The sequence below is a fragment of the Mus musculus genome, chromosome 2 (genome assembly GCF_000001635.26).
Source record: "Mus musculus strain C57BL/6J chromosome 2, GRCm38.p6 C57BL/6J".
In the NCBI taxonomy this organism is placed as follows: Eukaryota; Metazoa; Chordata; class Mammalia; order Rodentia; family Muridae; genus Mus; species Mus musculus.
In genome coordinates this window covers 178,634,031-178,646,191 of record NC_000068.7, presented here as the reverse complement: position 1 = coordinate 178,646,191, position 12,161 = coordinate 178,634,031, and the positions used below count along the sequence as shown (strand labels likewise).

General features: G+C 47.3%; 1 long non-coding RNA gene across 2 annotated transcripts; it reads right to left on the bottom strand.

The window, feature by feature from the left end:
• Positions 1-6,171: 6,171 nt before the first annotated feature.
• On the bottom strand, positions 6,172-11,434 carry Gm40031. 2 transcript variants are annotated; one of them, XR_867146.2, is made up of 3 exons: positions 11,106-11,434; positions 8,729-8,843; positions 6,172-6,408 (listed from the first exon to the last, which is right to left on the bottom strand). It is a non-coding gene; the product is annotated as a predicted gene, 40031 (long non-coding RNA). The 2 variants fall into 2 exon arrangements; XR_003954148.1 differs by lacking the exon at positions 11,106-11,434 and having other exon boundaries at positions 8,729-9,028.
• Positions 11,435-12,161: the final 727 nt, after the last annotated feature.

The window sequence follows — 12,161 nt, the reverse complement described above, 5'->3', positions numbered from 1 at the left end:
ATTCCTCTGTTGAGGGGCATCTGGGTTCTTTCCAGCTTCTGGCTATTATAAATAAGGCTGCTATGAACATAGTGGAGCATGTGTCCTTCTTACCGGTTGGGGCATCTTCTGGATATATGCCCAGAAGAGGTATTGCTGGATCTTCCGGTAGTACTATGTCCAATTTTCTGAGGAAACGCCAGACTGATTTCCAGAGTGGTTGTACAAGCTTGCAATCCCACCAACAATGGAGGAGTGTTCCTCTTTCTCCACATCCTCGCCAGCATCTGCTGTCACCTGAATTTTTCATCTTAGCCCATTCTGACTGGTGTGAGGTGGAATCTCAGGGTTGTTTTGATTTGCATTTCCCTGATGATTAAGGATGTTGAACATTTTTTCGGGTGCTTCTCTGCCATTCGGTATTCCTCGGGTGAGAAATCTTTGTTCAGTTCTGAGCCCCATTTTTAAATGGGGTTATTTGATTTTATGGAGTCTACCTTCTTGAGTTCTTTATATATATATTGGATATTAGTCCCCTGTCCGATTTGGGATAGGTAAAGATCCTTTCCCAATCTGTTGGTGGTCTTTTTGTCTTATTGACAGTGTCTTTTGCCTTGCAGAAGCTTTGCAATTTTATGAGGTCCCATTTATCGATTCTCGATCTTACAGCACAAGCCATTGCTGTTCTATTCAGGAATTTTCCCCCTGTACCCATATCTTCGAGGCTTTTCCCTACTTTCTCCTCAATAAGTTTCAGTGTCTCTGGTTTTATGTGGAGTTCCTTAATCCACTTAGATTTGACCTTAGTACAAGGAGATAGTAATGGATCAATTCGCAATCTTCTACATGATAACAGCCAGTTGTGCCAGCACCATTTGTTGAAAATGCTGTCTTTTTTCCACTGGATGGTTTTAGCTCCCTTGTCAAAGATCAAGTGACCATAGGTGTGTGGGTTCATCTCTGGGTCGAACCACATTCTTTATGATTCTGCTGGCCTGAAGTCCAGGAGCTCTGGCCGATGAGGTACCTGGAGAAGTCTCTCTTTCTGGCTCGTGGACGATGCTATTACAAGTGAGTGTGACATGTCCTCCATGGGATTGTGTGTTTAAAACATGGTCCCCAGTTCATGGCCCTGTTGGAGGAGGTTGCTGAACCCTCTGACATGGGACTTGGGTGGTAAAAGAACATCACTAACAAGAGCTTTGAGGAATTGAACACAACCCTGATTCTGGTCCTTTCTGCTTCCTAATTCTCCATGCTATGAATGAATCTTTGGCTTGCTCTGGCTGCCAAGCCTTCAATGCCATGATGAACAGATGTCACCTGAAACTGTGATAGAATATAAGTCCTTCTTCTCACGAAGTCCTTCCTCTCACACGTTGCTTGCATTGGGCGTTTTGTCCCAGGCTACAGAAAATAACTGATGCAAGCATTTCACTGAACGGTCTCCACCTGCAGGTCCCGAGCTCCCCAACTCATCTTCTGTGAGGACATCAATCCCAAAACGCCTCCCAGAGGGTCTTCCTCTCAGAGCTGTTCCATTGCATCAGATGTCAACATGGTCTCTAGGGCAAGGAGCTCAGATGTAGCATGGGACAGGGCAGTGGGCAAGCCAGATGTGGTTCTATTAAGCTACTTTCATGCACACAACAGCTGCCTGGTAAAACACACCGCTCTAACAGATGGCACACGTTCTCAAGGAGAGACATGAATCTACTCAGAAAACCAAAAAGCCTTAGAAAGCCAAATAGTGACTGAGACCCTGAACTTCACGATTGCTCAGCATTAGAATGAGTAGAAACCAGGGGCTATGAGGACAGGGATGAGGGTGGGGAGGAAGGAGAGTGGTATTTGGGGTATAAGGCTGAGCCCCTGAGGATGCTAGAGATAGATGTGGGTGAGGAGGAGAGGGCGGTGAGAAGAGGGATGGAAGTCAAGGCTGCGAGGCTTCGAGGCTGAGTGCCTCAAAACTCTGCAAGTCAGTGATGAGGGTGGACCTGGGGCGGGGGTGGGGTGGGAGAGAGTCAGGCAGCTGGGTAATAGCCTGGACTTTGAAGATGCTAATTATCCTGCTGGTAGTGATAATGAGCTGTAAACTCTCCCATCCCAAATCCTCAGTGTGATAAGCCAGACTTGGCTTTGAACTCATTCACACTCGAAGAGGTAGCGCCCCATAAGCCCCTGACTGAGTACCAGCAGGGTTACTCCAAGGCACCTCATCTCCACCCAACCCTAAGGCACTGGCTTCTATCTCTTGGAGTCCTCATCCTTGGAATCCTGTTGCCAAGCTGAGTCAAAGTCCCTGGGACAATCCTTCCTGGCGTGGTGGGGAATCAAGGCCCTGATTCCCAGCCCATTTGACCCCTAAGGAAATTCTAGAGCCAACTGGAATTTCTAGTCAGACAGGCCGGTAAACCCAACAGGTAGGTCTCTGTTGATGTCTGAGTCAACCAAGTTTCCAGTGGTCTGTGAACCAAACTGCGCAAGTAAACTTGAGAGCCCACCGAAGGGGCTGTTCCACACCCAAGAGCTAAGAGATGCCCACAAGACCAGCCTTGAGGGCTGTGTGGGGTTGCAAATACCATGGTCATCACCTGGAAGCTGGAGGATCAAGTCACAGGTGAACAGGAAGACTGGAAGCCTCCTGGAAATGGCAGAAATATCAGGGTACTAGGTCCTGTCTTTTCTTGGGTTGATTTTAGCAAGAACCCCCAAATAGGATGCCATCTGGTATTTAGGTTTCCTAATTCTTGCTGGGCAGGGCCAGGCAGTGCCTCCCGGATCCCCTGGGGTTTGCTGTCCTTCTCAGCTGTGCACGCCATCCATCCAAACACAGCCGTGCCCAGGTGGGGCATCTAGAGATGGGTCCCTTTAAGTGGCAGTACGCTGGTGCTATGACCATCCTACCGGGTACAAACGTCCCCAGAGAAACGATGATTAGAATAAAAATAAGTCGTATTCCTCACAGCGCTCTCACAAGCAGAGCTGAGCAAGACAGGCTTTCTCCAAGTTCAGTTTCCACGTTAATTATTAAACCAAAGTGGAGTTGAAGATTTGTGGAGACGGAAGACATGCAAGGTTGAAGGGGGGTTTCATTTAGCATTCTGAACCCTTTCACGGAATCTCTAATCCTCCCAATAATCCTCTAATATATCAACCTGATTTTATAAATGAATTTATAAAAATTTATAAGGTTCATGAACTGAAGTTTAGAGAGAATGACTAAGGAGCCCCAGCCGCATCCTGGAGACAGAAGACCAGAACCGGACCCTATGGTGTGACTTCTTTATATGCTCAGAGACTTCACGGAGTTGTGCCCCTCACTCACATTCTTTAACACAATTCTTCTCCACACTTCTTCCCAGGGAGTACTGTCTAACCGAGAACCAGCTGTACAGTGTATAATTATACAAACTTTGCAGCATAAATAGAAGTCATTTTCAGAGAAATATCCACACGGATGCGAGGCACATTCCATTATGCAGCAGTCACAACACAAGTGGCCTAGAAACAACACAGGGCCACCTCAAGCAGCACTCCACCGCTGCAGGGCTCCCAACGCCTCATTGTGCAACCACACAAGCTGCACGGCCACAGATGACTGAAACAAAGGAGAGGCGCAGACCCTCGACACAGAGCAGGGCCACACTGAGAGCCGAACCAGCCAAGATAATTATCTGTTTACTCCTGACGCTCACACAGTCTTTGTTAGGCCTGTTTTTTATTGAAGGAGCTTTTCACACAGATAACTTGATACAAATTATCTGAAAGAAAATGTGTTTTGTTATTACTTGGAATATGAAAAGGTAATCATGTCGGAATGAAGTGTAGATAAAAAATGAGATCATAGAATAAAGGGTATGGAATTTGGCAATTTAAGCAGAGCCAGTCAGGTGGCTGTGGTTCGTGAGTAAACTGAAGATGGCTCCACTAATGTGCCTGGCCCTCCTACTATGCCCTGGGGAGATTCAAAATCACCCTGCATTTTAAGTGACTGCTTATAAGTGATCTTATAATTTTACGATGAAATAGTTACTTTCCAGAAACATTCCTGCAGAGGGCATTGCAGCTAGAACAACAGCATGCTGATGCCTCAGAGGCTGAGTGAGTTCTCTCCTGCCCACACTTCCTCCCGTCCTACCCACATGTCCTTCCTTTCTGCCTACACTTCTTCTCTTTCTGCACACACTTCCTCCCTTCCTGCCCATAATTCCTCTCTCCCTTCCTACACTTCCTTCTGGGCCACACCTTTTCCTTCATGTCCATACTTCCTCCCTTCCTGCCCACACTTCCTCCCTCCCTCCCTTCCCACACTTCCTCTCTTCCTACCCACATGTCCTTCCTTTCTGCCTACACTTCTTCTCTTTCTGCACACACTTCCTCCCTTCCTGCCTACATTTCATCTCCTCCTGTCCATAATTCCTCTCTCCCTTCCTACACTTCCTTCTGGGCCACACCTCTTCCTTCATGTCCATACTTCTCCCTTCCTGCCCACACTTCCTCCCTCCCTCCCTTCCCACACTTCCTCTCTTCCTACCCACATGGCCTTCCTTTCTACCTACACTTCTTCTCTTTCTGCACACACTTCCTCCCTTCCTGCCTACATTTCCTCTCTTCCTGCCCATAATTCCTCTCTCCCTTCCTACACTTCCTTCTGGGCCACACATCTTCCTTCATGTCCATATTTCCTCCATTCCTGCTCACGCTTCCTTCCTACCCACACTTCCTTCCTACCCACACTTCCTTCCTGCCCACACTTCCTTTCTGCCCACATTTCCATTTGGTCCACACTTCTTCCCTTCCTGCCCATACTTCTGTTTCTACCCATACTTCCTTCTGGGCCACACCTCCTCCCTTCATGTCCATATTTTCTTCCTGTCCACAATTCCTTCCTATCCACACCCCTTTGCCATTTTATTGCCATGAGGAAAAGGTTTACAAAGATGGTGGTACTTACACTATGAGCTCACTGATCCGAAGCTAAATTTGTCTTCAGATTTCATGTAATTTTGGAAAATAATCCATTAGCCATTTAAGCCACATTTGACATGGCTTCTGTGTTTTGTTAGGATTTAAGCCAAAACACATGTAACCAGGGTACTTTGTGCTGCATGAAGGAACAAGTGGATACTGGTCCTTCTTGACAGTGATGGTTGCCAGAGGTCCTGCGTGGGTGTGGGGCGATGGGCATGTGTAAGGGGGATGGGAGATGTATGTGTTTGTGTTTGACGCCTGAAGTCACCACTATTGACAATAAAAAATAGAAATAAACCTACAAGATCACTAAGAAAAGCAACAAACCTCGAATAATGCATAGCGGGGAAGAGAAAATACAAGAGAAGACAAATACAAGGTATAGAAAGGATGACAGAAAGACTATGCACACCTAGGCCATCAAGAGAAGAAATAGTTCAGATTTCTCTTGAAAGGCTCAGGGATGTGTATTGGCATGCACACATGTAGATGTCTATTAAAAAGGCACAGCACAACAGAATGAAAACAAAGAGAGCTAGCAGAAGTATGAAGTATGTCTGCCCCTAGATCAAGGCATCTCGTTAGAAGTGACATGGGAACAAACCACACCCTGCGTGGATAGAAACTGACAGGCACATGCAGAGGCCAATAGTCCACCTCTGACCACAGTTCTTAGTGCAATCGGGTTCCAGAGGAAGCTTGCTATGGGGGGAAAGGGCCCCCACATATGTAAGACTCTGATAAGCCTTAGCTTACCGGGGACCCCTGAGTGAAAAACGCAGAGTCAGGGATCCATGCAAAAAGCAAGAGGAATTTATTGTTCCAATGCATTGGGGTCATCCTTCACCTGAAGGTGAGGTGGCAACCTTGCGCAGCCTGATCAGAGGAGCAGTTATCAGGCACAATGTGATTGGCAGAACAGTGTGACTTTTAAACTGATTGGTCTTTAGGGAATGAGGTGGCAAGGACTTCCCTTGTCTGTAGGTGGCCAACAGTCAGTCCAACCTGAGGAATGTGTCTATGTGCTCTGGGCCTCAAAAACAAATTTAAAAATGGTGGCTGGTGACTGTCCTAGCAAAGTATCTTTCTTCAGCGAAGTGCAAGAAAGCCAGCAACAAAAATGAGCCATTTTATATCAAAAAGTCTCCCTGCAAAACAGAGAAGATCAGGTAAAAACTACTGAGGTATTAAAAGCAACTTACTAAATATCTGCCTGTAGACAGTAAATAGTGAGTCCTTTATTCACAGTGAGGAGCTAGAAAATATGACAATAATTCTACAAACAATGGCCACACCCATGGGCAGGCTATGGAGGTGACTCAGCCTTTAGAGCTGCTCTTCCATCGGACCCAGGTTCAGTTCCCAGCGGTCACACGGTGTCTCCCAACCTTCTGTAACTCCAGTTAGAGAGGATCAAAACCCTCTCTGTGAACAGCTTCCTTCATGTACGCACACCTATGGAGGCACACATGCAAAGATATGTGATCTAAAGTAAAAGAAGGCTTTAAAGCACACACATAAATCTGCCTCAGAATAATCCCAACTAGGCCTACGCAGAACTTCACGGGAATAGTGTAAAACGAGAGAGAGAGAGAGAGACAGAGACAGAGAGAGACAGAGAGAGAGAGAGACAGAGACAGAGACAGAGACAGAGAGAGAGAGAGAGACAGAGACAGAGAGAGACAGAGAGACAGAGAGACAGAGAGAGAGACAGAGACAGAGACAGAGAGAGAGAGAGAGACAGAGACAGAGAGAGACAGAGAGAGAGAGAGACAGAGAGAGACAGAGAGAGAGACAGAGACAGAGACAGAGAGAGACAGAGAGAGAGAGAGAGAGACAGAGAGAGAGAGAGAGAGAGAGACAGAGAGAGAGAGAGAGAGAGACAGAGAGAGAGAGAGACAGAGAGAGAGAGAGAGAGAGACAGAGAGAGAGAGAGAGACAGAGAGAGAGAGAGACAGAGAGAGAGAGAGAGAGACAGAGAGAGAGAGAGAGAGAGAGAATGGAGAGATACATTGAATTCTTGAGTGAGAAGACTGCAGGCTGTAAAACACCAAACCTTCCAAAGGAATTCGAATCAGAGCCCTGCATGAGGGTTCTCTGCAGTCTGATGATAGCATTTTAAACTTCGTTGAGAAGAATAAATATACGAGGGGGGGGAGAGGGAGAGGGAGAGAGAGAGAGAGAATTTAAAGGAAGAAGAGAGAGAAGAAATGAAAATGGAAGAAGAGGGGACTAAGAACAAGAGGGAGCAAAAGGGTGAAAAAGAAAGGAGAGAAGAGATGGTGAGAGGGGAGGGGAAGGGAAGAGAGAGAAAAGGAGGAAAAGGAGAGGGGAGGGGAGGAAAAGAGAAGAACGAAGAGGGGATGAGGGGAGGGGAGAGGACGGAAGGGGAGAGGAGAGGAGGGGAGGGAAGAAGAAGAGAGGGCAGAAGGGAGGAGGGAGGGCAGGTGATTTATCTTCACAGAGCTGGAATACTGAGTTAAAATAAAATATTCTCATTACCTAGAAATAACCAAACTGAGTGTCAAGCTAGAACTAAAATGCAGAGACAGATCTATGTTGATCATGTCATGAATGCCACACATTTGTTCTGGGCTGAGCTGGATCTCTGCTTTATTTAATCACCCCACATCTTATGTATATCCAAACACCATATTCCATACTAAAATATATACAGTTCTGACTTCTCAACCAAGAATTATTATGTCCATGATTATTAATATTAATAATGAAATTGTTTTTAAAAGCACTGCTACCAAAGTGGGTCAGGACAACTGTGTATGGACTTTTAGGATGAAATGAAATTGGGTAGGCATTTCAGAACACTGCACCTTACACTGGAATACATTCCTTACATTTTAATGAGCACAGAGTGGAACAGGAAGTGGACATATATCAGCATTATATATGGTTACAATTGTGGTTTGAATGAGAAGTGTCCCCAGTAGGCTTCTGTGCTTGCATACTTGGTCCCCAGTGGGTGTTGCCATTGTGTGTGTATGTGTGGGGAGCGCTATGGAACAATTAGGAGGTAGAGCCTTGCTGGAGGAAGTACTGGGGGTAGGAATCACAGGAGGTGGGATTTGAGGTTCTATAGTCTCTCTCTCCCTCCCTCTCTTCCCCCCTCCCTCCCTCTGTCTCCCTCTCTCCCCCTCATGCTCTCTCCCTCCCTCTCTTTGGCTGTGTGCAGATGAAATGTGATTCGCTGTCTTGCTGACAGCTCCCCACCATGATGAACTGCATCCCAAATAAACCTTTCTTCCCAAGGTGGTTTCCGCCAGTTATTTCCCCACAGCAACAGAAAAGTAATGCATGTGAGCTCCATCCCTGAATCTCCCAAGTAAGGAAAGGAAACCCATTCTGATTAAAGGAGGCTGAGGATGGGGTGACTGGCTAGGTAAGCCTCAGAGTAGATACAGAGTCTGGGCAAAAAGGAAAGGGGCTCACCAACAGCCATTCCTCTCCTGGATGTTGGGCTGTTGTTAAAGTTGTGATGTATTTGATGGGCCAACCTGATGGCTCTTGTTCATTGTCTACTAGACAGGCCTTTATTCCCTGGGAGCATGCCTGAGACTAGATCTCTGTGCAAGCTAAGTTTTAACTGAAGTGGGCAAGAACTGCCCACTGTAGGTGGAACCATCCCCTAGGCACCAGTCCTGGACTGTATAAAACAGTGTGAGCTGAGCATGAATTCATTGCTCTCCTGACTGTGCATACAATGTAATCAGCTGCCTCAAGGTCCTGCTGCCTCGGCTCCCCACCCTGGTGGACTCACCTTGGATTGTGAGCTAAAATAAACCTGTCCTTTCTTAAGTTGCCTTCATCGGGAAAACGTATTGCAGTGACAAGAGAGGAAACAAAGACTCAGGCGAGATGGCAAACACTCGGAGCTGGAGAGAGAGCAAGATGGCAAAGACACTGTAAGGAATGTCTGTGAACGCAGAGAAAGCAACCTCAGAAGACGGGCAGGGAGGAGATCATCCACCATGTGCATCAGACTGTTCAGGACAAATCAGAGCACGCTCGATTCAAGGAGGGGTGAGCAGTCTTACAGCTGAGGGACCGGGAGCCTGGTGTTGCTGCAATACAGTATGATTCGAAAGCAGCTGGTGGAATTTGAAATTAAACAGGCACAGGCCACTGTGTAACTAGACATTGGGCCCCTGCCCAGGACATTAACTTGTTATTGGTGCAGATCTGAGTCCTAGGGCACTCACAGAATTCTCTAGGTTCCTATGACCCAGGAAAAGGACTTGTATCTGGGGCGCGTGGTTAGAAATAGTAATGGAGACAGTTTATTAAGAGAGCGGCTAGAGAGCCTAGAAAGGGCTTATGCTACAAAGCACCAGGGCAGGCAGTATCGTGGCCCTTATTACTAATATGTTACTATTAGCATATTATTAACAGGTTATTGACATGGTGTCCACACCTTTTATGGCTGTATACGGTGGGCTTTCCTATTACATGCTCAGTTTGCTCCCTGTATTTCAGGTAGGGAAGGGTTTCATTTTCTGCCAATTCACTTCATTTATATGTTAACCTAATTTTAAAGTGTGTGTGTGTGAATGTGTGCATGTGTGTGTGTGTGTGTGTGTGTATGGGTATATATGTGTGTATGCAGGTGCCCAAAAAGATGTCAGGGGCTCTGAAGCTGGAGTTATAGGCAGCTTTGAGTGCTGGGAACTGAACTCAGGTCCTCTGGAAGAGCAGCAAGCCCTTATTAACCACTGAGCCAGCTCTTGAACCCCTCCCATCTAATCTTGTTAGTTTTAAATTTTATTTTATATGCATGGGTGTCTTACTTGCAGGTATGTCTATGTATCGTGTATGTAAGGTGCCTGCAGCAGCCTGAGGAAGCCATTGGAGCCCCTGAGACTGGAGTTACTAATGGTTATTCACCACCTTGTGGATGCTGGGAATTTTACCTGAGTTCTCTGGAAGAGGCACCAGTCCTGAGCCATCTCTCTAACCCTGCCTCTCATATGTTAATCTTGGTGTCAGTCACTCCTGTCCTGCCACAATCTCATATAGATGCAAGAAAGATGCTCATAGAGATTGCCACAATCTTTTCATTCTTGGCAATTCTGTGCCCCTAACCTCCCACCCCAGCGTTCAATGCCTCCTGATTTGATCCCAAGAACTACATAGGAAAGGCTTCAAAGACAAACCAAGAGAACCCAGACTTGATCCCCATTCTTAAGCATCCATGGGCTACTTGAGAAAAACAAACACACAAGCAAATAGCAAGGGCCCTGTGTAGCTGTGGAAGAGGCTTTTGGTGTTGGTATTCTGTCTAAACTCCACCCCCACAGTTCCTGCCAGCTGCCAGTATGCTCCTCCCTACGGTTACCTGGCAACAGCCAGGTTGGCTTGGCTCTATAAAAGGGGCTGCTTGGCCCCTCCTCTCTCTCTCTTACACTTGCTCCCCATTCCCTTCCCTCCTCTCTCCACGTGGTCATGGGCGGCCTCCACTTGTCTACTCTCTCCTTCTCTCTGCGTTTCTCTCTGCCTCTACTACCCTCTTAACTCCCCTCCCCATGCCCTAAATAAACTCTGTTCTATGCTATTCTGGAGGGTGGTTGGTCCCTCAGGGGGAAGGGGTGCCTCAGCATGGGCCCTGTCGGGGTACCCCCTTCCCCCACAAGAACATACTCTTATAGCTCTTTCTCTTTTTATGATCAAAACAGCCGGGACCTGCCCCAGAGAAATCAGCACCGAGACAACGCTCCCTGGAAGGCAGGGCATGTGTGCACTCAGAGGAGTAAGCTCAGGAGCGAGGTCTGCCTCGCCCCTGCCATCTGAGTGATTTTTATACCACTCTCCGATTGCTCTCAACACAACCATGAAAATCCAGTTCAGTATCAAGTGCAACTTCTTTGAACCCAGGAGTTGTGGGGTCCAGAGGATCCCAACCAGACCCTGGGGCCCCAATTCCCCTGAATCAGGGATGTTTTCCATGAGGATGGTTTTCATTCAGTTCTCATGGGTGCCCCACACCCAGTTTCCTTGAGTCTGGGTTGTGTCTCACGAATGCTCTTGGAAAAGAAAGCCTGAGGAAAGGGTGTAGGTGGGAGCAGCTCCCAGCAATCAATGAGCCACGTGACCCCTCAGCAATCATTAAGATCTCTGAATATTCCAGCTCAGATGCTCACCTGTGCCTTGCACACCCTTCAAAGCTCCTATGTCACGTGTGAGAAAGGACAGAAGGGAACAGCTGTGCAGTCCGCTGCTGAAGCTCATGGAAGCACTTTTAGGCTCGCTCCACCCCAGCTGCATTCCTGTGGAAACTCTGGTGTCTGAGCACAGTGTTGGTGGAGTCTAGGCCTTTGCATGGGCCACTCATGCAGTGAGCCACCTGGTCATGGTGCCCTCGTCCTCATCCTAAGGACTTGGGCTGCTCAGGCAGCATGGATTGTACCAATCCCTTCACTTGCAAAGACTCATGCTATGCGGTTTATCCATGAGTGTGCTCTCAATGCGTTCGGCTAAGCTTCTTAATCCCACATACAAATATTCAGAAGGGAATTATAGCATTCACTTACACACAAGAAAGGAAGAACTGTTCCACAAAAGACAAACACCGATGACCGAAATAGAAAAATAAAAATTAACCCAGGCGTGATGGTACAATGGGGCAGGCCTGTAATCCCAGCTACTGGAGAGGCCAAGGAAAAGCCTGGGGAAAGACTCAGTGGCTAAAAGCATTTGTGTGCAGGTCTGAGTTCCGATCCCCAGAACCTACGTAAAACCAAATTCGATATCAGAAATGTCTAGAATCCCAGCACATCCCTGCAGGGGGATGGGATGGGAAGACTGGAGACCTCCAAGCCCTCAAGAGCCAGCTGGCCTGGCTTATAAAGCAGCAGGAGACCTGGCTCAACTGCTGCAAAGTGGGAGGAGCAACGTCTGAGGGTCAGGATCCCAAGGGATTGGGTGGGGGAGGGGCACGTCTGTTTTACCATTTCCTGTGAGGTGGCTCCAGTCTCCGGTTACTTTGTGAGCAAACCTCAGGGCTGGGAGCTCCCAATGCTTGCACGTGAGCCGCACATTAATAATAATTATAAAACTGAGCTTTACTTAACGAAAGAAGATGCACACCAGCTCGAAAACAAAGCACACATGGGTCACTGCATGTGTAGGATCGCAGAAGAAAACCTGTGAGTCCCAGATCCCTGGACCGTCCTCTCAAAATCACCAGGCAGGGTGAG